General features: G+C 55.1%; 1 protein-coding gene across 2 annotated transcripts in view; it reads right to left on the bottom strand.

Moving 5' to 3' along the window:
• Window positions 1-13,500, bottom strand: part of LOC311445098 (ankyrin repeat and fibronectin type-III domain-containing protein 1-like) — a 184,318-nt gene extending 170,818 nt beyond the window's left edge. The window contains exons 1-2 of one of the 2 annotated variants that reach the window (XM_084536816.1): window positions 13,405-13,500; window positions 8,960-9,056 (exon numbers count right to left, since the gene is read on the bottom strand). The gene's annotated coding sequence lies outside the window, so the exon portion shown is untranslated. The remainder of the gene's footprint in view (window positions 1-8,959; window positions 9,057-13,404) is intronic. The other variant, XM_084536817.1, reaches the window with a different exon arrangement.
• Between the last annotated feature and the right edge of the window lie 11,691 nt (window positions 13,501-25,191).

Below are 25,191 nucleotides of genomic sequence, written 5' to 3' on the forward strand. Positions count from 1 at the left end.
GTGATATCGGTCCCCTGAGCAAGGGGCTCAGCACCCATCACACAGCCAGCACCAGACACCAGCACGATGCGGGGCACAGGAGGCAAAGCCCTACAGCTCCCTTGCTGGGAAAGGCTCACCTCCTCCCTCTGCCAAGCACTTCAAGATCTGTACCTGGAAAGCAGAGCAAAAAAGGGCCGCACGTGACACAAGAAGGCAGCCTGAAGTTTCTCAGAGCTCTTCTCTCAGGGAACTACAAATATTTGCAGTGTTTTATCCAATATTCTTCCATATTTGCCCAACAGATGAATAGGTCACGTACTCCGCAGATTTAACGATTTCATAAGGTTTTAGCCTTTTCTCTGCACCAGTGACTGCTGTCCCCGCAGCCTGGCAGAGGACTGAGCCGGGGCTGGCCCCTGTTCCTGCCCGCCCGAGCGAGCGCTGGCACCGTCAGGGGACGTTGCCCCATGAACCTAGGGAGGAATAACCCCAAGCACCAGTACAGGCTGGGGGCTGACCTGCTGGAGAGCAGCTCTGCACAGAGGGACCTGGCAGTCCTGACTGGGAGGGAGGCAGCAATGTGCCCTTGTGGCCAAAAAGGCCAACGGGATCCTGGGGGGCATTAGGAGAGCGCTGTCAGCATGTCAAGGGAGGTGATCTTCCTCCTCTGCTCAGCCCTGGTGAGGACAGGCTGAGGGAGGTGGGTCTGTTTAGCCTGGAAAATAAAAGACTGAGGGGAGACCTCATCAGAGTGTATAAATATCTGAGGGGAGGGTGTTGGGAGGATGGAGCTGGTCTCTTCCCAGTTGTCCCCAGTGAAAGAGGCAATGGGCACGAACTGAAGCACAGGAGGTACCGGCTGAATATGAGGGGGCACTTCTGTACTGGGAGGGTGACAGAGCATGGGGACAGGCTGCCCGGAGAGGGTGCGCAGTCTCCTTCTCTGGAGATACTCAAAACCCACCTGGATGCCATCCTGTGCAAGGTGCTCTAGGTGATCCTGCTCAGACTGGGTGACCTTCAGAGGTCCCTTCCCACCTCGGCCATCCTGAGCAGTGCCACAAGCAGTCACGACTCTCCTGATGAGTTGGTACGGCAGCACCCAGAGCTGGGCCTTCATCTCCACGCGGGCAGGCAATCCATCAGCAGCAACAAAACCTGCTCTTTTAAAACACGCTCGTTTTCTGCTCTGTTTCTTCAAGGAGCACTCCTGACTGCAGAGCTCTGCCCGCATCCCTACAGCTTGTTTCCAATCATGCGCTAAAAGGGCAAGTAATGCAGAAACAAATCTGCACGAAAGGTCAGGGAGCTTCCCTGCCCCGCCGAGCAGAAGGAAAGCCTTGCTTTCCCCTGCTCTCCTGGACACACAGAAGCCCCCCCATTGCTGCTCAAGAGCATCACAGCCAGCACCAGGAGGGACGAGATGCCAAATGCACTGCCACGGCAGCCCCTTCAGCAGCTACAGCAAGCAAAACAGCACAGGGCTCATCTTTGGAGCTGGGAGTGTGAGGGCAGGCTCGGACATTTCGGGAGGATTTCCTCCCTGGGCTGGGGATGCTGCAGTCGGCGCCCCAGGAGCAGCAACAACCAGCACAGCCCCACAACAGGGCCCGAGCTGGGAAGGGAAAAGCCTGACCCCGCTGCATGGGCTGGATGGCGCCCGGGACCGAGCCCTGGCCAGTTCCTGCACCACGAGATAAGGAGCTGGGAGCAGCACGAGCACCGCTTCCCACCCAACGCAGGCCGAGCAGGGGGGTGCCAGCAGCAGCACCACGGGCGCAGAGCCAGGCAGGTCGGCTTGGATCCGCACCCCAAAATGACCGGGGGTCCCCACGGCTCGGGAGCACCCAGGGGAAGGAGGCTGGGAGGAGAGAACGGATTCTCAGAAGATTTGGCTTCACACACAGCCAGCTCCTGAGGTCAATGCTCTTGCAGGGGCTGGGAAACTTCAGCGAGGATGTCTGCTATTTTAATTGCAAAACGTTGTTTTTTTTTCTAATTGCAAATGTTTGATGACTCAAACGGCTGCTCCAACACCGCTCCCTGCAGAAGGGCAAATCAGTGGGCTACACCCCAAATCCCCATCCCGACACAAGCCCTGGCTCCCCCAACTTCACCCCCGAGCAGCAGGGACTTGCTGCGAGCAGCAACACCAGGGCCCTGCCAGGGTCCTGCTGGATGCTCCCCGAGGAGCTGCAGCGCTCCCTGCCAGGGCGAGCCAAGCTGGAGCACGAGCTGCTGCCCCTCACCCGGGCACTGCAACAGGGAAAGCTGCCCTGAGAAGAAAAAGCTGCTTTTGAAACAAAACTAAAGGCAAAGCCAAATTACTACCACCAAAAACAAGCAGACACAGGATGGGTTTTCCCCCCAAACTCACACTGGGGTGGTGTAACATGCTCCTTTCCCCCAAGACCCCAGACAGCAGAGGGGGCCCCACAGCAAGGGCCCGCACGATGGAGACCAGAAAAGCTTCAGCACAGACGCAGTTCAGGCTGTACTTAGGGTGCTTTTATCACAGCACGCATTTTTGTCCAATTCCTTTCGCTACAAAAAGAGCTGGGAAGGTATACAGCAAGCTGCAGAACGAGAAGTTAAAAAAGACAAGATCAAAGGTCTGTCATTGAAAATTAATTAACTCAAACCTGAACTATTAACATAAATTAAAAATTCAAACCACACACACAGCTACATTCATCTCCAAGTAATTTTCAAGAACCTCCAGCGCTGCAAGATAAGTTAATCTCACATTCCATTAATTTGCAGCATGCACGGAGGTTAACCTCCACTTAATTAGAACTAATTTTAATTTTGCTGGGATAGGGCAAGCGCACTTTGTAAGAAATCCTCCTGCCGTTACACCTTCCCGAGGGGCAGCAGCAGCTCTCAGTGCTGTGTCTCCCCTCCCCGTACACACACGGTGCCCCCATGGCCCCGCGCAGGACGCGGCTGTGAGCAGAGCCAGCTTCACAGGGAGCATGGCCACAGGAGAAGCAGCAGCGATAGAAACAGGAGAGTGTCCGATTCACTTCTGCAGCATCCCTGCTGAGGGGGAGAGGCACACCGACACCAGAAGGGCTCCTGAGGGATCGTGAACCAGATGCATGCCATGCCCCAGCTCCCCTGCAAAGCAACACGGGCAGAAGTGGCTGTGTTTGCACCTACGCGGTGTAACAGCGAGAGGAGATGCCAGGGAAAGGACCAAGCTCCAGGGAAACCTCACCGCTCACCACCTCCTGCCCCAGGAGGCTTCACACCAAGCCTGCTGGCCCTCCCGTGGCTCTGAGCACAGCCAGGTCCAGCCGCAGCGCGATGCCCTGCTCTCCGTCCTCGTCCTCCTCACTGGGAGCTTGCAAGACAAGCACACAGGGCTGCCTGCTGCCTGTTAAATCCCCGTCGTGTGAGCTTCACAGCTGAGCCCTCTCCTGCTGAACCAGCCCTGCCAGGAGTGCAGGACCACAGCGGCAGCCTGGGAAGGCTCCCGGCACCTCCCCACGCTTCCACGCACGCTTTTGTTTTAACCTGTGCACGGGGAGGCCTCCAGCCCAATTAACCCAAATTGATGCAAACCAGAATTCGAAGCGAATTCAAGGCATCCGCCCTGGAATCTTTGTTCGTTTGCCTAAACCAGTCCGCAAACCCAAATCCCCATCATGACTGGGACTGCCTCCACAAGCAGGCCTTGCTGTGGGGTTGAGGCAGGCTCCCCATCCATCACCCTGGACCAACACCACGTCCTGCAGCCCTCGGTCCCCCCTGGCAGCTAAGCAAGCACCCCCAAGTGCTGTGGGGTCACCGAAACTGCCTCCCCTGGGGACTAACGTCAGCCCCGCTGTGCCTACCCAAAATCATGCCCAAGCTGCAGGCCCACAGGGCACGGCTCACGTTCTGCTCGCACCCAGGGAAGGGGCAGGAGCAGCTCTGTGGGCACAGAGACCCCTCTGCAGTGAGTGCAGCGTTAAGCAGTGACCGGCCCACCCGCAGAAGTGCTCAGCAGGCCGCCAGCCCGAGGGCAGCGACAGGAACCCGTGCACACAAGCCCGAGGTGCGCGTTTGCCTTCTCGCCGCCTTGGCCCTGACCTTCTCGCCCCGTCCCCACCAACGCTGCCAGCAACACCTCCCGCCACCAGCGAGCCAAGCAAACCAGTGACTTCATCGCCGCTTCCTTCACCTAACTCGTCCCCGGAGACCCCGCTGCTGCTTTCCAGCAGGCGCAGCATCCTCCGAGCACAGCTGCGCGGCCCCCGCTTCCTTCCTGCCACAGGCCTCCGGCTCCTGTCCACCGCTGCTTTAACCTCGGCCGTGCCTGCACGCCCGGGGACAAGCAAAAGCAGAAAGCAGCCTGCACCCTCCCGAGCCTGCACTGCACTCGGGGATGATGCTGGTTTGGAGGAAAACGCTGCTCCAGGAGATAAATAAGCAGCTCGCCAGGAAGAGCGGCTGACCCAGGGCAACATCAGATATTTAGACCTTTTGCTTCAGGAGTTGGCAAGAGCAATACTGGGGTAAAATATTTATACTGGCACTCTGCAGTGATGCTACGTAGCATTAGCAGAAAGGTTAGCATTTCCTTAATGAGCTTCACTTTCATCCTGCCTTCCAAAAATTCTCCTTTCTCAGGACCTAAAACCCGCTTCTTCTCAAGGAGGCTGCGCACACACCTCTTCCAGGTGCAGCTTTTTGGTGCACTTGTGTTTGTATGCACAGACGGAGAGGCTCCAGAGGCTCAACCTCAAACCCGGGGCCCCAGGACAAGCAGCCCCTTCGACAAACCCCTCCCAGGGTAAGGGCCCAGCGTGTGCCGGCGAGCAGAGGCACAGCTCACCGTGCCCAAGGACACCCAGTGTTAGTGGCACATCCCTGAGGCTTCCCATGACCCTGGCCCGGGCTCAGCAGAGATAATTAAAGCAAACACACTCGGAATAGGATCAGCCCTTAGCTTTCGGGCTCATCTGGTAGCTTTTACCAGGACTGCTTCCCCAGCCCAGAGCTAATCCATCACCGAAAGCACCACCACTGACTGAGGGGCTTTGGCTCCGTGCATGAATTTCAAAACACATCTGCCCCCTCGCACAGTCCAACGCTGTGGGCCAAAATCGTTCTTCAGACAGAGCTTTCAGCCTCAAAACCCTCCGCAGGTTTTAGCCAGGCTGCCCTGCCAGCGAGCAGAGTTTAACCTCGGGACAACACACGCCCTGCTCTGCTGCTCACCGAGCGATGCTGCTGCTTTCAGAGCTGTGCACAGGGTGAGGGGTGGCTGCAGGCACCCACCGAGAGCCAGGGCCGAGAGCACCCAGGGCTGTGAGTACTGCTTGGTGAGGAGAGGGGGGCTCTCAGCATGCACTTCAGCTGCTTTGAGGGATAGGGGATGGTTTAAACTGACCCCATTTGAGATGCTGACCCCGTGCAAGATGGCCTGCAGACCACAGCATAACGTGTTTGTTGCCTTTTTGTTGTTGTTGGTATTTTTTTAGGTTTTATAAGCTTTAACAGCTCTATTTTCTCCTTAATTGGTGCAACTGTTTTTAACCCTGCTCCTGGAGCCACATTGCCATGGTTACCCGCACAAGCCTCAGCAAGCGAGGGGTATTTTTAGAATTGCCAAAATGCACATCTCCAGTGGAGCTTCGCCGTGCAGAGCCCTCCTTGTTCCGCAGCACAGGAACAGGAGGCGTGCAATAGGATGAAAATGTGGGAAATTCAAACCCAGCCACAGGAGAAGCCGATGGAGCAGCCGGAGCACAGCGGCCCAGGATGCTGGGACGGGGATGGGGATTTTCCCCAACACCCCCAGCCAGCTCCCAGGCACGGCTGGGGACTCACCGGGACCCCAGGAGAAGGCAGGGGTGAGAGAAGTCAGCACGAGCTGTCCTATGGGCACAGGACAGCTGGGAGCACCCACACTGGAGCTTTTACTTGGCAAATTTAATGTCACTGAGCCACGCGTGAATCGGTGATGTCTTGGTTCCAGGCCAAAGAGGTCTCTGCAAGCAACTGCTGCCCTGCAAGCTTCTGCCCAGCCTGAGATCCACCCCCAGCATCATCCCATCTCTTACGCAGGGCAGCAACCAACACCAGATACACCATCCCACCCCCAACCCAAGGGAGTTGGGGTCATCTCCAAAGCCTCAGCAGCCCCAGTCTGTCCGTCAGCAGCTTTCACAACCCAGACAGCAGCAGAGGAGCAGGCCCGTGCAGCAGCCAAAGCTCTGCAGCTGGATTTGCATCCAAGAGAGGCGGCGTTTGAGCATTGCTTCCCACCAGCTCTTACCAAGGGAAGAGGACATCTGTACAGCACCTCCACCCGCGGCAGGGGAGCCCTGATGGGGTGCTAGATGCAGTGAGCCTCACGTGTGCTTGGGGCAGGTGATGCTTCGCTGCTTGGGGCTGCTCAGACAGGCAAACCCTGAGGTACAGAGACAGCAACCCGAGAGCTGCTTCAGTCCCACAAGACACCAGGAGACACCTCTCCAGGACAGCGACACTGCCCAGCATCAGCTTGTACAATATCAGGGAGGAATGCATCTGAACCAGAAGAAAATACCTCAAAGGAAATCAGGAAGAACAGCAAGAATTAGCAATATTCCAGCTAAAATCAGCACGTGGGTTAAGGGTAGACAGAACTGGTGGCTCCAGCAGGAGCTCGTCCTTCTGCAGAAAACCTCTCACTGAGAGAAGGGCAACTTCTGATCAGAAGCTTCTCTCGTTTTTTTCTCTGGCTCAGCTCACAGGTACAAGTCTACCAGAAGAGACCGAGGGCATGGAAGGACCTAGTCCCAGAAGAGCTGCTGCCAACCACCACAGCTTTTCTCTTGCCGTGCAGCAGCTGGACACGTGCTGCATGGCACAGGAGACAATTGTCTCCATCACCCGTGAGGAGAAGCAGGGCCCGGTGTCAGTCCTCTGTCCCAAGTCAAGCCACCGCCGCTACGCAGGGACAGCAGCTCTCAGCACCCCCTCCCCACGAGCTGCATTCAGCCCTCTCCGTCCACCCAAGCCCCCACAGGTGGATGTTTCAAAGAGCACACCACTCACACTGGAAAAAGGAAAAGATACCAGAGGTGCAAAGCCCCGGGAGGACATTTTCTGTTTCAGAGAGCAGATGCGTTTGATAGCACCCGGGGGCTTAGCAATGTCCATAGGTTAAAGGAAGGAAAAGTTCAGAGTCCTCACGTGCTGTTTGCAGTCCTGCTTAGTATAAAAGAAGACGTTTGCAGCAGAGTCCCAAGAGGTTCCTGCTGCACACGCTTTCCTGAGCACCCCAAGGACGGCTGTGTACAGAGGAGCAAGGCTCCAGGCACAGTCACTCCTGGCCGCAGCCGGGATCTGACAGCATCGCTCCGGGTGCAGCATGGATCTGGAAGGATGCCTTCCCAAATAATCTGCACAATTCGTTTCAGAGCCAGAGAAGTCTGCCAGCAGCTATACTCATGCTGCCCTGTCTCTTTCATAAGGACACAAGTAATTATTGAGCACTCTAGCTACTAAAACTGATTAGAGCAAAACAAACTAATTTGGTTACAAGGCAATGAGCTGACCTCGTTAACGAGGTGAGTAACTCACTGACAATGTTTTGGTCTTACCCAGCAATGCCTTTCATTAGCTCTCAAGCTGCTCTATAAAGGAGCCCGGTATGTTCCTATGAACCCATTTCACATGGGAGGAAACCCATACCAGCTTCCATGTACCCAGAACTCTGTTTCCTGGGAATCAGCGGGCATCTCCTGCCATACCACCAGAAGGAAAACACCACCCGGCCTGCCAGAACCACCAGCCCGAGGTGCTGCCATGCAGAGCAGCCTCCCCGTGCCTCTCCACAGCAGGCACTGGCTGAGCGGGTGCGCCCAGATGCACACAGCCAGCTTCCTCCCACCTCATCACAAACCCAGCCTCATCTGCTCTTCTGGAATGAAGAGAACACCTTTGGACAGCCAGACTCGCAGTAAAGCCCCACAGTGGTTAGGGACTTTGCCATTTAGTACCTTGTGACATTGCACACCGTGCTTATTAACCCCATGAAACACCCTGCGGAGCCAGCTCTCACATACTCTCACATCTCTCACATCCTCTGCTCGGAGACATCAGTCACAAAACAAAGCTGCCACCTGCCCTCCAATCAGTCCCCTCCTGCACAAGGGAACTGCACACCAGCAAAACTTTGCAGCCAGCAAGATTTAGCCCACCTGACATCACCAAATCATCTGCTCTTGGGTTGGAGACACATGCCATCCCCACAGTCCAGGCTCCAAGGCCAAGCCGAGGTCTTCCTTCTGCTTGTGACAGTCGGGACAAAAAGACCTTGAGATATTGCTGCCACAACCCCCTCACCTTCCATCCTTACCCCAAAAACTTCCACTGCTTGCTGGTCATTAGTGACCAGGGTGTTACAGCTGTGCTCCTGGGAAAAATGTTTTTCTCCATCTCACAGAGAAGGGAAAGCTCACAGTAAGAGGTGGCTCATCCGTTTGGGGTCCACAGCACGCAGCCATGGCTGGAGCTCAGTCACCCCGGGCACCTGCAGGCACGTGGCTTTGCAGGGCAACATCCAGCAGGGCAGACCGAGCACCTGCATCTGCTGGCAAGTCACAGGGGTTTCGGTGTGCTTTGCAATCCCCAACCAAGACAGATATGTGATTTAATAAGCAGTATGCATTACGCTCAGCTTATGACCCAAAAAAAAGCATTTAAGTAAGACTTTAACCAATTTCCCCCCTGTACCCTGTTAGAAAGGAATGTTTTTGCTGCAAAAAGGAGAGAAAAGAGAGTCTAAGAAGCTTGAGCACAGCCAGAGGACAACTGTACTCTCCCCATTTCAATCACACACCAACATACAGCAAAGACAGCAGAGCTCACAAGAGGAAGCAGCAGAACAAATACCTCAGAGGGACTTCTGGAGTCTCTTATCCATATTTGCACACTGAAACACTTACAAAGCACTACACGTGGGACAGACAGCTGAGCTGCCCTGCCTGGCTCTTACCATCCACAGGCTTCACCACATCACTGCAGCCACACCACGAGGCTGAGCTGTCCTTTGCCACGGCCAAGGCAGAAATGATGATGTCCCCGGATGAGTTCTGTAAATAAAAATAGAGAGAGTATAAGGTTTTGTACCACATTCAACTACATCCCACGCCCACCCCAAACCAGGTAACCACCATGGCAGCAACTCGCAGGCACACCCAGGGCCTTAATCTGGGCCCTCCACAGATTAGCTGCCAGGGGAACGAATCCCCAGGAGGAAAATGAGGTTGCTGCCTTTCGTTTGGGAGAGGGCTTAGGAACGCAAGCCACAGAATGCTCAGAACAGGGGCAGCACAGACTCTTACACCCCCAGAAAGCTAAAGAAATGGTAAGGGAAGAGGTGACAGCTCAGTGACAGTCAGAGCTGCACACAGAGCACAGCAGGACCAGAGCCCCAGCGGCCAAGCACCACAGCTAGCAGGGTGTCAGAGGAGCCCCAGGAGGATCCAGGAAATGTTTCAGGCCATGCCCAAACTTCACCCAGCCTCAGGAGCAAGCAGTCCTCAGCCTTCCTCATTTTAGCATTTCATTTCTCACTGAAATCCTTCTCCGAGACCAGAAGCCCCTGCACTTTGGTGGCTCTCCATGAGCACACCCCGGCGGTACCGAGCTCTCCCGATTCCCCTTTCCATCTCTGCAGACTCGCAGACAGACGTTCTGAAATGAAGGAACACAGCCCGGGACCCAAGCCCTGCTTCACGCTAACCGAGCTCTGCCAGACATCCGACAGATCACGTCGGTCATTCTTCCCCAGAGCCAGCACTCGCTGTTTCTCAGCACGAGAAATTTCATTTCCTACACGTAGCTCAAGCACGAAAAGCTTTCAAAAGGTCAAAAAAATGAAGCCATCAGTTTATCGCAAGAAGTAACTTCCTATTCCAGCTCCTGAAAGCCTGGGCTCTCCAGCACAAATGCTCCACCTAGAGCACGCCGTGCCAGGGCCTCTCGCCCAGGGCTGCCAGCACCCGGAAAGCTGGGCTCGAGCAGCCTCCGGGGAGGCAGCGGAGGGGCGAGCAGCCAGCAGCCCCACCTAGCCCCACTCTCCCACCCCACCCAGCAGCAGAAGCGGAGCAGAGACCACATCAGCTGGGTCCACCCGAGCTACAGCATCCAGCCCTGCCTGACGCCCTGCCCGGAGCGTTTCAGTGCTGCCCAAATGGCACTGCTGTCCCAGCGAGGCTCCGTCCCCAGCCTTTACGTGTGTTTTTCAGCATTCCCAACAAACAAACAGTGCCCTGGCTCTCCAGGGATCACCACTCAGCCCAAGTGCTCTCGTTCTCACCCACTGACACGTGACCGTGCAGTTTGGAGATGAGGACATCAAAAAGCAGGAGGCTCCAGCAGGAAGGCTGGAATTAGATGATTGTTGAGGTCCCTTCCAACCCAAACCATTCCCTGATTCTACGATTTGCTGAGCCAACAGGCAGGGGGACATAGGAAAGTGGCACCCCAAGGCGACAGGGGTATCCTGGGGGGGATATTTGTCCCTTCCTGCTCTAGGGACTGCAGCCTCCATCAGAAGGCTGCCTCAGCACCACGCACCTGCCCTTGCAGATGTCCTTTACCATCTCACCTTGAACCAGGGAGAAGCTGGACACAAATCAAAATAGAAAGGCAAGCGCAGCCAGGAGAAGGTGCAGGCTGTATGGAGGAGAAACCCCCCAAGCTTAACACAGCCCTGGCCACCACAGCGTGTCAAGCTCAGCCTGGGGCAGGCAGAGCAGCTGACAAAAATTTCTCCTTTTGGAAGGAAATACGAGCCCCAGGAGCAGCAGACACCACCTTGTGCTGCAGCAGATGGGGAGCAGCCAGACACCAGGACCAGCACACCGGAGGGCATCCATCCCCTCGTCCCCTGCTGCCGGGGAGGGGACAGCTCTCGGATCTCAAGCAGCAGCCCCTGGGGTCACATTTGTGAGCACCAACTTCAGACGTGTCCAGAGCCGTGGCACAGGGCTCCGTGTCCACCGCCAGGCTGCCAGCCCCAGCTCGGTCCCGCACTGCTCCCCGCGATTCCCAGCGCTAACGATGCTGCCAAGCAGAGGGCCATAAATGAGAATCAGGGTGGCTGAGCGCTGGGTAAACGGCAGCGGTGCGCCCTCTCCGAAAATTAAATCCTTTAAGCTAACAAGAAGCGTGTTTGCTCTTGAGCTGGAGGGAAAGGGCTGGTAATTAAAAGCCCCGTAGTCATAATGACTGCCATACCGGCTAACGTCTCGCCCTTTTCTGACTATTAATTTAATTAGCCTGATTTAATTATCCTGCAGGAACACGATACATGGCCACACGAGTTTCTACCCAGATGAACACCAGAAGCACAACTTCTCAAGTAGCACCTGAGAAACGCCTCACCCCGCGTGCAGCCCGGGGCAGAAGGTGCCTCCTGCCAAGAGCTGTTCTCCAGGAGCAGATGCTGAGATCCTCACCGAGCCTGGGGCTTTTCTGGGGCATGGCCCAGCCTCCCCAAAAACATTTGCTGCCCTACACTGCCAGCTACCTCTCTGTGCGCTGGAGAAGCTCTCCTGAGAGGGCACAGCTCCACGGCACAAACATGACCCCAGCTCTGGGAAGCGCTCGGATGATTTTTGTTAGCATCAAAGCAGATCTGGATTTTTACTTAGTGGAAGGGGAGAGGGAAGGATGTAAGCTAAGTCATGCGACTATTATGGGAAATATGTTCTCATAATTTTAAATGAGACGAGCAACTCTATAAAAAAAAAAAAAAGTCAACCAAGGCTACCTTTGGTGCGGTGGGGTGAAAGCTGCGACAAAGGTCAACTTTCCACCCTGTCCCCGGCAGTCCGAACAGGAAGTTCCCACCTAACAGCGCTGCCCCTTTTGGGGCAGAAGAGAAGCTACTGAGCAAGTCCCAAACTCCTCAAAATGCAGAAAGACTTCGGGAACCACACAGGAGTCCTCAGTGCTGCAGCAAAATTAACTCGGGCAACCAAAGCAAAACAGCCGCACCCGGGAGGATGATACCACCGGGGAAGCCCAGGTTTAAGATGTACAAAGCATCTCCCCTTGGGTTTAATTATTTCTAGAGTTACTGCTTGATAGGCAGAATATTTACAATGAAGAAGGAAAGCAAACAGCTCCCTCCCTCCCTGTTTTACTGCTGTAATTATCTGCTGAGAGCAAGAAAAAGTAGCCGTGGGGGAAAGAGAGCGAGGATAAGCGAGCTGCTCCTGAACATCCCCCCCAATATCTCCTCCTGCCCTTGGGAGAGGAAGGCACAGGGAAGGAAAGGGGGCTCCCAACGGCCCCTCCTTGGCATGGCCTTCAGCAGGGTGAATGCTTAGTGGTGGCCCCAGCCAGGCTGCTCATCCCATCCCATCCCATCCCATCCCATCCCGGGGACTCCTGGCCTAGAGGAGCCAGCAGCCAGAAACCCACTCCTCGGTCCTCCTTCCCTCCTTTCTTTCAAGGGCACAGAGCTTCTCGTTTATATTCCAGAAGCGTTTTACAGGGCACATCTGGACACTCCGTAGTCTCACTTGGCTGGCTGAGCTTCCATGTCACCAACATGGGAACCTTCCCTATTCCCCCATTCCCAGCTGAACCCGAGGAAACCCAATTTTCAACAAGGAAAAGGAAAAAAAGAGGAAAGCAACCTCTGAGGGGACAGGGCAGAGCCAGGGCTCCCTCCCGGGTCTGTCACCGGGCTTCACGTTTTCTGCAGAAATCTGGAAACAGCAGAAAAAAGCCCCAGTGCTGGAATCAACCTGCTGGCCGAGGAAACCCCAGAGCACACAAACGCACCAAAAGGCCCGCAGGACCTGCTGAATGCACCATTGAGGAGAACAAATCCCCTCCAAAGCCAACTTAGCCGGAGACACAATGCAATCTTTCTGGAGAGCAAAGCCCCGCTCGGAACCAGCGGCGCAACGGGGCGGCCGCGGCTGAGCCCTTCCACGCGGGAGGACTGCCACCGAGCAGCAAAACAGCATTGCAAGAGCATGAAGTAATCCCACCCCTGCAGTCCCTGTTTTGCTATCCAATTAGCTACTCCAAGTGTAAAAGGGGAGGAAAAAAAAAAAAAAAAAAAAGGAAAAGGGAAAAAAAAAAGCAGAAAGCGTGCTGCAGAGCCAGGAGATGTTTTGCAACGCGCGGACTCCTGGAGCACGGCCCCTGCGATCCCAAAGCCACGGGCGCGGTGGAGGAAAGGGGGGGGACGGAAAGGGGGCAGCAGAAGTGGGGGGGAAAGGGGGTGGCAGAAAGGGGGAGGGCAGCAGAAAGGAGGAGGGGGGAAAGGGAGAGGGGAGGCAGAAAGGGGGGCGCGCAGCGGAAAGGGGAGCGCGCAGCAGAAAGGGGGGCGCAGGAGGGGAGAGGCAGAAAAGGGGGCGCAGCAGAAAAAAGGGGGGGCAGCAGAAAAAGGAGGGGGCAGCGCCCAGCACCCACCGCACCGCTCACTCGCTCCGCCGTCCCTCGGGTCCCTCCCGCACCCCGGGGCCCGGCTGCGGCCGCGGCTCGGGGGGCGCGGGGGAGGGAGCGGGCGGCGGGGGCGGCGCGGGGCGGGGGCGGCCCCGGGAGCCTCCCCCCCCTCCCGGCCCGCCCGCTGCCGGCCCCCCGGTGCCCGGAGCCCGGCCGAAAGCGGCCGCGTCCCGGCTGGGTTCAGAGGCTCCGAGCGCAGGGGAAGCAGCGGCAGCAGCCCCGCGAGCGCCCCGGCCGGAGCCTCCCGTTCCCGGCCCCTGGGTGACACCGGGAGCCCCCCCGGGGGGCTGCGAGGAGCGGCCCCGGGGCGGGTGGGTGCTCCCCGTGCCTTCTGCCAAAAAATTTGGCAGCCGCAGGAGCGAGGTGTCACGGCACCGAAGCAGCTGGGGCAGGAATCCGGCCACCCCGAGAGGAACCGGAGCATCGGGTGGGTGCTCAGCACGGTGCTGTGAGCGCTGTGCCTCTTCCCCCTGCTTGTCCCCTGCTCGCTGCCAGCTGGCAGCCGGTTGAAGCAGCTGAAGCTGATAACAGGTCCCAGCTGCAGCCCGCAGCCCCCCGGCCCCCTGTCCCCTCCGCCAGCTGCTGGCAATCCCCAGGGACCCGCTGCACCTGCAGCCTGCCGAGCTCCAGGAGCTGCTGGGGCCACCCGGGGCTGCAGGAGGTGTTTTGGGCACGTCCGCCTGCTGCGCTGCACAGCCGCAGCATTTCACCCGAGTGAAAAATTTAAAAGCTCTAAAGCATGTGTACGAGCCAGCCTGAGAGGGTTCTGCTGCTGCTTTCCATGGGCACTGCCTGGTGATGGGGAGGGTGAGATCTCTGTGGTTTCCCAGGAGCACACAGGTAAAGATGCTCACCTGCAGCCCAAGGAGCATCCTGAAAGCCCCGCGTTGGCACTGACCTTCAGGCCGTACCCTCTCCAAAACAGCCTCACCCTCACGCTTCACATCTGGCAAACCACGAGCACTAAGTGAACCATGCAATTCAGCAGGGGAAAACACACTCTAGGACTAAGGAGGAGAGATTCGACAGCGAAAATGTTTTCTGGGAAACACAAATACATTTTTCTTTGTATGATTAAACAGGAAAAAAAAAAGAAAAAAAAAAAAAAAAAAGAAAAAACAGGCCCACGTCTGGCAGAGGAGCTGTGGTATGGGCTGAGCTCCCAGCCGAAACGCCTGAGGCATCCTCTGAATAAGGAAGGAAAAATGTTTTCCCCTCTCAACTGAGGGCACCCTTGATGGAAAGCATCCGAGCCAGGGGAGGGCTGGTGCTGAGCCGTGGCTCTGCTTGAGGCTGGGGGTTCATAGTCCTGGCGTGTAAGGGGAGGACGGGGCTCTGAGGTGCTGGCTGCATCTCACAGCACCTCCAGGGCACACTGCTGCCTGCATGGACAGGAGCAAGCTCCAGGCACTGACCATCCTGGCGCTGACTCCGGCAGCAGTGTTTGCTCCTCGTGCCCACAGACGAGGCCGTGTTGTCCCTGTGGGGCTTTCCACAAAGAGAGCAGCAAGCTCAGGGATCAGTCCCCACATATTTATCCACAATCCAGCTCCACACAGCTGCTGGAGCTGAGGGAAGCTGTGTTGCACCAGGGACACAGAATCATTGAATGGCTGGGGTTGGAAGGGGCCTTAAAGATCACCTAACTCCAACCCCCGCCAGGGGATCCAACCCACCAGATCAGGTTGGCCAAGGCCCCATCCAGCCTGGCCTTGAACACCTCCAGGGATGGGGCATCCACAGCTGCTCTGGACAACCTGTTCAGTGCCTCACTATCCTTACAGTGGAGAACTTCCTCTTAATGTTTAGACTAAATCTGTCCTCTTTTAATTTAAGAGCATTCCCCCTTGTCCTATCATTATCTACCCAATTAAAGAGTCCTTCTCCACCCTTTTTATAAGCCCCCTTCAAGTACTGGAAGGCTGCAGTGAGGTCTCCCTGGAGCCTTTTCTCCAGGCTGCACAGCCCCAGCTCCCTCAGCCTGTCCCATAGGAGAGGTGCTCCAGCCCCCTGATCAATCTTTCAGCCCTTTTTAAAAATGGGAGCAATGTTTCTTTTTCCAGTCACCAGACACTTCTCCTGACTGCCAGGACTTTCAGATCTGATGGAGAGAGGCCTGGTGACTCCATCAGCCGGTTCCCTCAGGGCCCTGGGATGCTGTCAGGCCCCACATCCAGACAGCATTTCTCTACCCTTCCCAAGGCACGCGGCCCTGCTTCCACTGTCTGTGCATTTCCAGTTTACCAGCAGATCCTTGTTCAACCATGCCGGTTTCCTACCTTCTCTGCTTGATTTATTACATATGGAATAGAGAGATTTGCACTCCAAGGAAAATATCCTTAAAGAGCTGCCAGCTCTGATCACATCCTCTGTCCCTACAGAGCATGTCCCATGGGATCTCATCCGCTAACTCTCTGAACAGCTGGAAGCTGACTCCTCTGGACTTCAGGGTCCTGACTTTGCTCTTGGCCAGGCCAGATCACAAACTCAACCAGTGTGTGGTCACCCTGGTTGTTTGCTAATGCATCACAAAGAAAAAGGGGCTGGCGTGGTCAGGGCGCAAGCAGGCTGCTGGGCTGCACACAGTGCTTTGGGGCCAGACACGTCCTGTGTCACTGCTGTCACTGCAGGCAGTGCCCCAAGGGGAATGGCAGCAGGGCACTGCCTGGTGCCCTGGGAGCAGGAGGTCCCGGAGTGCCAGGAGACAGGAGAGCTCTCTGGACAGGTAGAAGGAGCAGCACATGCCAGTGCTTTTTGGCTTAGTTGATTTCTAGCAGTGACAACTCCGTTGCTAATGGTTTCTGCAACAAAAACCACCCCAGGCACCACTGTTCATCATCCGGGGTGTGCTGAGCACCCCTCTCCCCCACCTCGTTCTTCCTATTTTAGATAGCTTCTCCACACAGCGGGACAAAACGGCTTCTGACCTCTGTTCAGGCAGCTCCGACTCAGCTGCGAAGCAGTGAGCTACCAGAAAAATGGGCTTCAATTAATGCTGAAAGCCTCTCGCTTTCCAGTCCTCTGTATAGAGCTCAGACAGAATGATCACTCACAACAGAAGGGCAGCCTCATCACGCACAACAAAGCCTTCCAGAGCATGTTGCTTTTTCAGGGTCAAGACGCCAGCAGTGCTTTAAATCCTCAGACAACATGTGGCCAAGGACAGCAAAGCTAACTCAGACACTGGCACTGTGCGCCCGTGAAGCCAAATCCTGCCCGCAGGTTAACCCTGCTGAGCCCACGGACAGGGAGCAGCTCCCCGTGCACGGCTGCAGGCTCGGAGGGGCCAGGTCACCTCCAGAGCAGGTCCTCCAAGCTCCTGGTGCCACCCATGGGAGCTCCTTGCTCCTGCTGCAGTCGGTGCCCAGCCTCCCCAGCGGGCTGCACCCCGCGGCGAGCGCAGCACCGGTGCATGCACAGGCACAGGGCATGCAGAGAGCACCATCACCCCTCATCCAGGGGAAAAAAAACAGCAGACACGAGCCTAAAAGAGGCATTCTCAGCTTCTCGGTGTCCTCTTCGGCCCCCCTTCCCAGTGGGTTTGCAGGGAACCATGCACCACGTCTCTAAGGACCTTGGTGCGTGCAGCATGCTTCACACAGGTAACGCTAATCCCCGCCGGGGGCTGCAGGTGAGACATTGACAGAAACTCTGTCGGTTTGATAGAGCCCTTCCCTTCTGGGCAGTATCTTCTGCTGATCAGACTGCACCTTCATTACAAGGCCTCGTTCATTTAAACTGTCAGCATGTGGTTCGAGACCTAGCTACAAAAACCTTGTCTTACCCCTCCTCTCGCTGCCAAGGCTTCCAGCGTGGTCTGTAACGAAGGTGACACCTAACGAGCTGACACAAGACGCAGTGATGGATGGCACTTGCCTCATGAAGGGCTGATCAAAGAGCCGTGCTTTCTGGTTGGGTAGCGTAATTAACAGCAATTTCTAAAAAAATCAGTTTCAGGTTGATGAAAAATGCCAGGTCTGACAGCCCGTGAGTGTTAAGCCATCCTGTGATCTGCAGCACAGGCACGGCAATAACCCAGCACGCTGCCCCCCTTCCCCAGCACAAATACCTCCTTCATCTCCAGCGCCAGTCCCTGCCAGCAGCCCTGACCCGTGGGCTCACGGGGCGATGGGACCAGCCCCCAGGGAGCTGTTTGGCTGCTGTGGGCCCTCCTTTGGGGCTGTCAGCCTTGGCCCTACTCCCAGAGCTGTTCGTCAGTGCCTGGTGGAGTTGGAGGGGACTCGCATCAAGGCAGAGTCTTCTCCAAGAAAGGGGGCAGCTCCGGCAATGGGTTGTGATATTTCTGCCTTAGATGCTGGTTCCAAAAGCGGAGAGTCAGAAAAAAAAGCTGTCAGGAGCTGCAGGAGGTGCTGGGAAAAGCGTGAGAGATGCTGTTCTCACAGCCAAGCAAGCTGGAGTTATCCTAGGACGAGCAAGGAAGTAACAGAGGCCTGTGAACATCTCAGCAGGGAACAGGGTCGCTGCTGATGCTTGGTGGTGAGGCTTCAGAAGGCACGTGCTAATCTCATTTCTCACCACCTTCAGCAGTCACCAGAAAGGTTTCCTGCTGGCATGGCAGGCTGCAGAGGTAGCTCATCAGTGTGCCCACAGGGCAGCACCCAGAGCCTGGGCAAGGGCGCAGGGACAGGCAGACACCTTTCAGCACAACCGACTGCTCAGCCTGGCCGTGCCTGCAGTCCTCATCTCAGACGTGGAGCAAATCTGCTCAACACCACCCAGGATTGCCTGGGACCCCAGGGAGCTCTTCTCCAGGTGTGCTGAATCCCTTGAAAGCCCTGCTCAGAACAGCGGTCTTGATACTTTGGATTTCTTGCCAGTCCACAGACTCACAGGTTATGTTCAAGCTCCTTGCCCCCCTGGGTTCATCTGTGACCTCCCAAATACCCAGACACTTAACCCCCAGCTCCTGGGCTCCCACTTTGCTTTGAGCCTTCCTGCTTACCTCTTCAGACGTGTGAGGACCAGCTGGAGCAAACAACCCCCAGCACGGGCTGGTGAGAGCCCCTGAACACACTGCTGGCACCCGCCCTGCCTGGCAGGGAGAGAGCAGCCTCTGAAGGAAAGCAACAAATACCTGACTGCAATATCCCTGCTTCTGTCCTTGTGAAAAGAGCCACAGCTTTGGGTTAGTTCCCTCGTTTCTCAGCTCCTGATATAACACTGACCCCACCTGACACACCGAAAATAAAGAGAGGGCTCCCGGCCTCTTATACCTCACATTCAGTCCAGGCGATTTACCTGTCAGGGACAAACCACAGCCCCACAGGCAGAATTAGCCCCTTTAGGATTTGAAGGGAGGCCATCTCCACTCAAGGCCCCCCTGCAGTGAGGCTCAACCTGGAGCTAAAAACCTAACCCTGAATACAGAGGTGGTTAAGTGCTGGCTGATCCTCTGGGGTTGAAGGGGTTTGGAAACCCTCCCAGCCACCCCATCAGCAGCTCCGCACTGATGCCTGCACTCCCCATCTCCACCGGAGCAGCCACGTGGCTGCACCAGACCCTTCCTCGTCCAGGCCAAGGCTGGGCTCTGCCCTAGTGAAGATAAACACCAAATTCACAGGGAATTCACTTTGTGTTTTCGCAGCTGGGTGTGGAGCAGATCTGGTGATGTTTGCTGGGATGACGTGTCTGATTTAATATGCTAAAAACAACAACGGTTCAAAGCTGCTATGGCCTCACAGAGCACTGGGCATGATCAAACTGCCTGGGGAAATCAGGCAGTGAAAGAGGGTGTCTATAGCTGGCCCATCTTAAAATAGCTTCCTTGGAAAAGCTGGAGCCACTGATTGGGAGACAGCACCTCTGATGGCTCTTAATCAGTGCTCGCTTCAAAGTACAAAGGAGAACCGAAGCAACTTTTTCATCTTCGGTCTGATATGACCTCCCATTAAGACCTAATAACTGCTTCGACTGATGATTAGAGTCTTAGCATTTCAACACACCCAGTGGGGATACTAGAGGAGCGTGAAACAGCTCGAGAGATGGAGGATGACTGCTGCAGGCAGATGGCATGGGATGGAAATATCGACCCTTGCAGGATGATCCAGGCACACAGCACTGATACATACATTTTTTTTCAGAGATGAGGCCTTAAGAAAAGAATTTACATTCCCTCACCATTCAGAAACAGCAGATGGGAACTTTTATGAATAAATCCAAGAGCTGGAGCTGTCTGATAATGCCGACCTTGCTGACAAGGATGAGAAACGGAAGGTTGTTCTAGTGCAGATATCAGCAGGGGCTGCAGGGATGCCCTCCTAGCAGATGGGTGAGTGAGAAGCTGAGTGTGAGATATGATCAGAGAGCAGAAGCCTTTCCAAGGATGATGTGCATGTGTCTACATGTCTGGAGCAGTTCCGGATCGATTGATTGGAAAGGTGCTTCCTCGCTTTCAGCTGAATGCACTCAGAGGGATGAAAAACGGACAGTTGAATTTGGAAGCCTTTATAGCTTAAAGCGCCTTGAAAAGCTCCATCCTATATGCTAAATCAAGTTCAGGGGTAATGAAACGGAGATTTCTAGCATATGGAGACTTGCAGTGATTTTTGAATTCCAGATGGGGAAGATGAAACTGAATAAAGTAAATCAATGAGCTCAGCTCGAAGTGTGATTGCTGCCCACAGGGAACGGGACAGAGCTCATCAAATGCTCTTACCTATGCAACAGATGATGTGATGGCCTGGAGCTGAAAGGTCTTGTCTGAGTCCGCTGCCAAAGATGAATATGATATTAATTTGATCTGATTAATCAGGTTTGAATCTGACAGTAATGTTTGCAGGAATTTAAACACCTTCCTCCACCTGAAACAGTTCTCTCTGTCATTAGCTTCCACGTACAGCCTGTCCTAATCGCTTTTGCACAGCAGACTTTCTGAGACAGCATCAAATGCTCTATTAAAATCTAAATATATTACCGCAGCCTCTTCCAGTATCAGTCACTGCACCACAGCAGAGGCAGGGATGGCACTCAGAACTGGCATTTCCCTTCGCCTCTAACTCCGTATTATTAGCTAAAGAAGGAGAATAATAAAAGAGCGATTAGGAAAAGCATCTCCTAAAGCCATGGCTTATTGTGCTGGCTTTGCTGCCAGAAAAGCACAGTGAACTCTGCCTGTGAGGACCTCTGTTTATGTGGATATAGAGGTGTCTGGAGGTTTTTCTTCCCCACTGGTTGTTCCATTCCCAGTGGAGGGAGGTGTTGGGTGTGTGGGGCGGCCGGGCTGAGCCCAGCTGTGCTCTCCCCATCCCGCTGCACGGACACTTCCAGGCAAGTGCAGCAAAACAACCCTCACGTCCTGGCCAGGAACATCTTGAGGTGGGAAAAGACAGACGCCATGCAAGTGAAAGGTTTGATGTTCCTTCCTTTAACTGGAAGGAAGATATGTGTGAATAAATGTAGTCATGTTTGTCTCAGAAGCCTCACCTCTCTCAGGTACATATGCCCCGTGTTTGGGCTTCTAATAAGCAGAGAGCCAGCAAGGTTTTAGCCTTTATCTGTGAGTATTACAGCAGCAGACGAGAAAATAAATTTGCTTTCCACTTTACCAGCAACTCAGAGAAATAGGAAAAGATTTCCTTTGGCTTTTGCTCCCCTCCATACTCCACGGGGCTCAGACTCAAACCCAGCATCTGTCAGAGCCTGCGCTCGCTCGCATCAGAGCCTGGGGGTCATCGGAGTCAGCGCGGCTGAGGCACCTGCTGCCCCCAGCCCTCGTGTTCCTGGTTAAGCTTCCCGAACACAGGAACACCACCGCAGGCCAGAGGCTGCTCACCGTGGCAGGGATGGGGAGCTCGGGGTCGCAGGCCTTATGGATCATGCTGAGACAAACACAGTTTCTACCTGCAGCAAGCAGCAGAAGCACGGGACGCAGCACGCAACCAGGCAACGGGCAGGGTTATTTCCCCAGCAAATTCTCCCCTGCAAAACATGGATCAGGGATTCCTGCCTCAGAGCTCAGCTCTTTGCATTTACCTTCTATTGGTTTTGTATTTTTATTTTTATTTTTTTTGGTCTTTTAATGAGTTTCTCCAATGGCTTCTTTTTTTTTCCTTCCTCGGGGTGCAAACACCCCAAGCACCAAGCGGTCATGCCAACCTCCTGGCAATGCTGTCTGGTGGGATTAAGGCTTTCTGGCAGAGAAATAAGCCCTGGGTAAAGAAGCTGATCGCTTCAAGGGACTCTGCTCTGCTGGGGCCCTTCCCCATCACAGCTGCAGTGAGCCTCTCGTTTGACAGCAGCAGTGCTGGTGCTGCAGGGGCGCAGTGAAGCAGCCCCCAGGCAGCGAGGGGTGGGTGAGGATGCAGGCGTGAAGGCTCCCTGACACATCACTGCACACATTTCAGGGGCAGGTCCAATACTATCCATGTGTGAGTCTGCAGCAGAAGTCCTGGTCCACGGGTGGGTGCTCTCAGCCCCACAGAAACCCCATCTCCCCCGCCTCATGAAGACCCGTGCTGCGAGAAGGCTGGGAGAAAGGAAGGAGCCCTCGGGTTTCCATTTGGCTGTGCTTTCCCAGGCTGTAAATCAGCCAGCGAGAAGCCTCGAGGGTAAAACAGCCCCATAAATTCCTCAGCAATACAGGGACCCTCTGCACAGCACTGCACCAGACCTATTCTCAGTCTGACAACTCTGAGCGACACCGTGAGTGTTTGGTGTGAACCGAGACCTCAGCTTGGGTTCAGGATTTTGAAGACGTGCTAACATGATCATCCTTCACACGTTCACTCCCCAGCAGGGGATTAATCCACTGCTTCCCCTGTGGCAGATGCACTGCCCGCCTGGTTTTATGGGAACTGCTTGTGTTAAGGGCATCTTTTGCTACCAGGACAGGGAAGGAAAGACCCTGGTGCTACTGCAGCGTGTCAGAAAACACAGCCACCGGAGGCAGAGGGCTCCTGCACACGGTGTTCGCAGCGTGACAAATCGCTGCAGATGTTTTTCAAACACCCTGACTGAGTCTCCTTGACCCCGAGACTCACCCCACAGCACAGATCTCCTGGCTGAAACACCCTTCTCTCCCCACACCACAGCACCTCGCTTCCTTCCATCCTCACGGCCAAGCAGGCTCTGTGGGGAGCCAGACCAGGTTTGGACACCCTGTGCAGAGATCCCCCTCACTGTGACCCAGAGCTTCATCCCCTGCTGCGGACGGGCAGCCCCACAGTGCCACAGACCCCCTGTCCTGCCCGTGGCCAGCTCTGTGCTCCAGCACTGCAGCCGGAGCCCCTGGAGGAAGGCTCGTCCCCCCATCAGGCCACGGCAGCCGCTTGGTGGCTGCAGCATGAGCAGGCACTGCTGGAGCCCACACAGCAAAGAAACCCAGTTGCCAGCACCCTGCGTGCCCCCCATGGGGGTGCTGCCTGCCCCAAACTCCAGGCCGATAGTGGAAAGTGCTGTTCGGACACCCCATGCCCCAGGAGACCACTTTTGGAAAGATATTCCCTCCTCTTTCTGCATCTTCCCACCATTCCCAGCATTAACATCCCGGCCAGTTTCACAAAGCTGTTGCTTGTCCCGATTTTACAAACGCCTGCAACCTGTGACCTGCAGCTCGGGAACATGCCTGCGGGCTCACACGGCACCGCCGGGTACCCCAGGGAGATCCACGTGCCCCCTGCACACAGGCATCCCTCGCTCCCAGCTGCCGACAGCCTCTTCCCAGGGCGCTCTGCATCCCTTTCCCACATCTCGCTGATAGCCCTGCGAATTCTGCAGGGATTTCACTTGCAGCAAAATACAGGGTTTGGCAATCTATTTATAACCCACGTTTCCCACAGATTAATTTCCTGGAGTCTTTGCTCCAGAAAGATGACAACAAGGGCTGAAGAAGGATCTCTGGATATTTATGCATTTTTACAGCAGCACAGCAACATCCACAGGCTCACACTGGAATTACCGTGAGGCTTTCCCCTCCCTCCCTCCCTTGGCTCAAACAAGAACATTTTGGGACCCAGAGAAGAGTGTGTGTCAGTTCCCCAGCCCTTAAGGTGTCTCTCCAGAACCTGAGGTGTCTGTGTAGGACATTACCCTGGGGTATACAGGGAGGATTTTCCCATGTCAGCTCAGCAGATGCTCTCATCTCTAAGGGCAGCACGCAGGAGGACTATGGCTTGGATAATATAATAAAGTTTGTGTAGGTTTATTAGGGATGAACTGCCAGATGCAGTAGTCTAACAGGACCGTTTAGGACTCTCCAGCACAGAAATAAGCACTGGGTGAAGAAGCAGTTCACTTTAGGGAATCTGCCCTGCTTCAGTCTCTTACTTTTTTTTCCTTGGTGTTCATCCAAGTGTGATGCCTGCTTGAATTTTACCCTAGGGACTCCTGCCATGATGGACTCTGGGCTGAGTTTTCAAAGGCCTTTAGGCACCCAGCAGGAGATCCAAGTGTATGGACAGCTATATTTATTAGTTTCCAGGCATTTGACGGTCAGGCCATCAGTAAAGAAGGAATATGGATTGCAGAACACTACCGGGCATCCGTCAATCTAAGCAAAAAATGCTGACACCATAACTTCCCCCACACTTCACCTACACAAAACACATTACCAGTGCAGGGACTGAAAACAACTGGAGCAGCTGCCACTTCAACATTACACAGGTATTTTAACCTACTTGTCTTTTGCAAATAGATCTTTAAGTAGTAATTAGCATCAACTTAAATGTTATTTAGCGTGTGCTATATCACAGCACCCAGCATTTTCCCAGCAAGCACTAACATGAAATAGGATGATGGTTTAGACTCTGTTAGTTTGAAACACAAGCACTCAGTCCTGGCCTAAATGTCTCCTGTGCCGGCACATCAGGTCAGTGCTGGGTCAGGGCTCACTGCTACGTGAACAGAATGCTGCTTTTTGCCCTTTACCCCTTCTACCAGGAGCTGCTGTCAGTGAAAAAAAAAAAAAAAATTAGACACGATTACCTTGGTTTTGCCAGATGAGCCACAGGAAAGGCGACCAGCCACAAGAGAAGGTCCCACTGGGTTTGCTCAGCAGCTGCCCTGTTGCAAGGCTCAACAAAGGGCAGCAGGAGCTGGTGGCAGAGGTGCAGACAGAGCAGGAGAGGGGCTGCTCACACAGGACAGGAGCACTCTTACGGCAGCAAGGCTGCTCTGTCATGGGCAGGTCTCGAGCTTCAAGTGCTAGCAGAGTGCTTTGATCCCTGTCAGAAAGTTCCTGCTCTCCGCCTGCTAATTATCACCTCACCCCAACTCTTGCAGCACAGTTTCGCTCCACAGCTTAACGATCACCACACTCGCTGCTGCTGGAAGGGGCAGCTCCGGCCTCACCCTCCTGACACACCACCCCTCTGGTGGCAATGCTGCTCGCCCAGCCCTGCTCCGACTCCAGGCCAGGGCCAGGCTCTAGCACTGGTGACATGAAATGGCCACCTGTCCTTCTTCCCAGTGGAAGCGTCCTTTCCAGCCTTCTTCCCAACATCGCAGCTTTCTTAGCCTCGGCAGGCATCCCGCTGCCTGCACAAAGCTCTGGAGAGGTTGCGTGCCTGGTTCATCTCTAATGCTGAGTGAAACTTGGTGGTGGGAGCCTTCCTTCCTCAGCATTTCCAAACCACGGAGATGCAATGCAGAAGCTGGTGACATCAGATCAAGCCTCCCGTGACTTTCCTACAGTACAGCGGACTGATCTTCTTTCCAGCTGTTTCTAATGGCTTAAATGTCAACAGCATGCAGGTGCCGAACAAGATCTGTGCCTCACCTCCTGCAGCACGTGGTGGC

The sequence above is a fragment of the Aythya ferina genome (genome assembly GCF_964211825.1).
Source record: "Aythya ferina genome assembly, chromosome: 15".
Classification (NCBI taxonomy): domain Eukaryota; kingdom Metazoa; phylum Chordata; class Aves; order Anseriformes; family Anatidae; genus Aythya; species Aythya ferina.